We start from the raw sequence: 4,614 nt of genomic DNA, 5'->3' as shown, positions 1-4,614 counted from the left end.
AAAAGTGCAAAATGCCCTAGTAGGCCTAATGTGATTGGTTTGGATAGGTTGGCATGCCAATAGGGTATTGTTTTAGCAGTACTGTGAAAGGCTTTATGCCTGTATTCATGGCTTTATGCCCGTATTCATGGCTTTATGCCCGTATTCAAGGCTTTTATGCCCGATTATGTGATATCATGGCTTTTTAGCCATACTGACTGCATACGTGGTTGACGTTTTGCGTCCCATGGTATGACGGCCCGAGGCACCGCGGTGTCCAGTGCTAACGACCCGTTATCCAGTCAGTCGTCTAGTATAGGTTACTTGGGTATGGAAAAGTATAACTGTGATTGAACTGATCATTAAAGAAAATATGAAAATTAATTATCAGGAATGATTACAAAAGTACAAAGAAGCTCAAGATCATGAAGAAAATAATTAACGAAATGCATGAAGAAGTTAATATCATAAAACATGATTAGCCCTCGACTAAACAATAAGTTAGTAATTATTCATTTCTTATGAACACAATAGCAAGGAAATTATTATTTTTATTTGCATATTATATTTTCTTGTATTATTGGCACCACTAAGCTTTATGCTTAGCGCTTCGCTTTTGCAACGCGTAGGTACTGAAGATTTGGACAGAGGGCCCAGTAGACCACAGATTCGGTAAGGCAGTTCACAGTTCTGCATAGTGTCCGTGTCACCTCAACTTCTGCAGTGCATTGGTAGGACACTAGGTGTCATTTTGGCATTCTGTAATAAATTTTGATTTTCTCATATGTAATGAAACTTATGTAATGTATTTTGATTTTCATGTAAATAATGCAAATTTGTGTTTGTAAATGGAAAAGTGAATATTGATCTGTGATTGTTACATGACTATTAAATGAGATGAATGATTGAAAATTGAAATTGAGAAATGAATGGTTGACAAATGTTGAGATGATGATTATTGGAGTTTGAGAGTAATTGAATACGAATATATGAATATTGGAAGTGTTTTTCACAGGTTCCGAAGAACTGTTTTCTCCATTTTTAGCCGGTACTCCGCCGGATTTTCTTTAAAATTTTCGGAACCTTAAATAAATTATAATTTCGATAAATGGCTTAAATAAATTATATTTCACAAGTTATATTCAAAAGGAAGAATAAAAATGAATTAAGATAAAATAGAGTGCTCGGCACACTGAGTGGCATAACTTGCTCGGCTACACTGTAGTCGGGTAAGGGGTGTCACACTCCCTTCATTAAAAGTGGTCCTCACACCATGGGCAGTATGTGGGCAGCAAAAAAGAGAGGAAATTCCATGGATTTGTGAAGTTCAAGTTGAGGTTAGTGCTTAATCTTTCAATTTTCCTTCAATAATCCTTGTGTTGATCTTTGGGTAAGTTGAATTGCGAAGAAAAATTGAGGAAATGATGAGTATTGGTGAACCTTAGTTTTGGCAACCATGAAAATGCATGGTTAGTGACTTATTCTTATATGTATTTGATGGGAATTAAGGTTGATTAACTCAAATAGAAGTTGTAGTAGGTTAATGTCCAAGTATGTGCATGTTAGTGCTTGAATTAAGGGTTTGAAAATGGGACTTAGATACCTTGGTAAACTGCCATGTTTGACAGCCTATAATATTATGAATTTGTATGTGATTTTATGTAATATATTGATGAGGTGTGATGGTGATAAATTGCGGGCAGCATGTGTAGTTGATATTGAGGTATGAGTATATGGAAGTGTATGTGTAATATTGATATTGAGGTATGTTGAACTTCGGTGGAAGTGAATGTTGAACTTGAATGGTGTATTGTGTGCATTGAGCACTTAGGTGTTCTACCCAAAATGCTTCCTGGAATTGTGTACAATATATATAGAAGTTCCTTGATTAAATGTTGAAGTATTGGGAGGAGGAGGATTGTCAAAATTGGAAGTGTAATGTTCAAATGCAGGTTGTGTGTGTTGGCAGCACATATATTAGGTCATAAGTGCAAAACTGTGAACCCAATTGGTATGAGACCAATGGGGGGGTGAAACTAGACACCAAATAGGCCAACTTTCATGGAGAAATGTTGCCAAAATTCTGCCTAGAAACTGACCTTAAAAATGACCAAATCCGGAATGGCAACCTTGCAGGCCCAGATTTTTGACCATATGAACAGTAATCATTAGGATGACCATAACTCACTCAAAACAGGTCCAATTGACCTGAAATTTTTACCATCCCTAGCATAGACATAGAGCTACAATTCTTATGAAGACACCAAAGCCCAGAAATTGCCAGAACCAAGTCACATAGCTTGCATAAGTTCGGGTACCAAAACTGCCAGAACTAAAAGTGACCTAAAATTGACCAAATTTTACACTAAAGGTGCAATCTGTCCAGCTTTAGTAAATTGACCATATCTTGGTCTATACAACTCAGAATGACCTGAAATTTTTCTAAGTGTTCAATAAGACATAGAGCTACAATTCTTATGAAGACACCAAAGCCCATAAATGGCCAGAACCAAGTCAAATAGCTTGCATAAGTTCAGGTACCAAAACTGCTTGAACTAAAAGTGACCTAAAATTGACCAAATTTTGCACTAAAGGTGCAATCGGTCCAGCTTTAGTAAATTGACCATATCTTAGTCTATACAACTCAGAATGACCTGAAATTTTGCCCAGAGTGCAGTAAGACATAGACTACAATTTTTCTTCTTTGACCAGAAGCTAAAAACCAAGGGAAATAGGACTTTAAGCTGGACCAATCTAGCACGCAAAAATGGATAATTTGACATTTACATTCAATGATGCTTGAAGCAATTTGGCAATGAATGCCAACTTGTAAAAACGGTAAATTGCACTATATTGACAGCATATTGAATTACGAATTGTGACATGTTGATACTAGAGTCAACTTATACATGATGTATGAAAAGGTCAACTTTTTCATTGACCAGTGAATTGTATAATGACTAGTAAACCCTAAAAATAAATATTTAATCTTGTACTATGCACTAATTTGCCTAGTTGACTAGTTTGAATAGGTTGGCATGCCAATAGGATTCTGACAATTGTTCTGTAAATGACTTTATGTCATATTGTGTTTTTATGGCTTATTATGCCATACTATGATTTTTATAGCCTATGGCTATACAGATTGTGTTATTATACTCGGCTTAATGCCTGATTGATTATATGGCTTTTTAGCCACACTATTTGCACGCCGAGAGATACTTTGAGACCGATGGTGTGATGGCCCGAGGTACTAGGTACCCAGTGCTAGTATATCCGTTTATCCAGTCTGGTCAGTGTATAGGCTACATGGGTAGTCAATTAAAACATTATTCAATTCAAGCAGCTAAGTTAAGTTAAGTATAATGAAGTTTCAGTGCAATTAAATTAAATATTGAATGAATGAGTAAAAGAGATTAGCAAAAGAAACATAACAAAAATATAAATTGCAGAACCGTAAAGACTTGAAATACAATACAGTTAGAATAATTTGTATACTGAGTAGCATTACTAAAAAGTTATAAACTAAGCACTACCAAAGAGGAACAAACTAGTATATAAGATTGTTGATACTAGAAATACCATACCAAATTAAATTGATTCCTGAGTATCCGAATTATGATTTATTTCTTTCTTTATTTGTATATATTATTTCTTGTTATATTATTACACCACTAAGCAGAAATGCTTAGCATGATAGAATTGTTTCCTCGCGCAGGTACTTCGACTGAGATTTTTGGAGTCCAGATCTGCAGAAGTGTTAGAAGAGTTCAAGGTTGTCACCTCCTCAGCAATGCATGTAGATAGGGCTCATTTTAAGCATGTTTTATAATCTGTACATTATAATTACTGCTATTATTGTAATGTGAATTAGTAATTATAATTTCATTTGTATATCTTATACTTGATAAATTTATGTACTTAATTGGCAAATTATATAAGTTAATGAAATATAAGGATTCAGATATTTGAATTGATTATCTAATAATAATGATTCTGAATAAGATTGAGTTTGAGAAATTTTGAGACTGAATCTGAGTTTGAGAAACTGATGAGAATGCTTTGAGATAATCTGAGTTATAAATTTGAGCATATATTGAAATTGTTTTTGGTAGGTTCAGAAGAATTGTTAGTCCAAATTACAACCGGCACTCTGCCGGATTATCGTTAAAATTTTTAAAATTTCCAAATTAGTTAGATTTTGATAAATAGTAAAAATAGCCTAAACCTCAAATAAAGTTTTTAAATAAGTAAATCAAGAACTATAATGAAATCAGATAAGATTAGGTGCTCCGGCACTCCGTGTGACACGTCTTGCTCGGCTACACTGTATACGGGTGAGGGGTGTTACAGAAAAACTAAATTTGACAAAACATTAATAGATGCTCCCAAATCTGCCATTGCACGTTTAAATTTAGAATCACCTATTCTGTAGGTAATAGAAAATGAACCTGGATCCTTACACTTAGGGGGTAATTTTTGCTGAATTAATGCTGACACATTTTCCCCCACACTGATCTTCTCATTATTCCTCAACTTGCGCTTTGTAGCGCATAGTTCCTTAAGGAATTTAGCATACTTGGAAACTTGTTTGATCACATCAAGCAAAGGTATGTTCACTTCCGCTTTTCTGAA

Source organism: Hevea brasiliensis, chromosome 14 (genome assembly GCF_030052815.1).
Source record: "Hevea brasiliensis isolate MT/VB/25A 57/8 chromosome 14, ASM3005281v1, whole genome shotgun sequence".
Classification (NCBI taxonomy): Eukaryota; Viridiplantae; Streptophyta; class Magnoliopsida; order Malpighiales; family Euphorbiaceae; genus Hevea; species Hevea brasiliensis.
The sequence above is the reverse complement of the archived record's forward strand: the minus strand, read 5'-3'. Positions refer to the sequence as shown.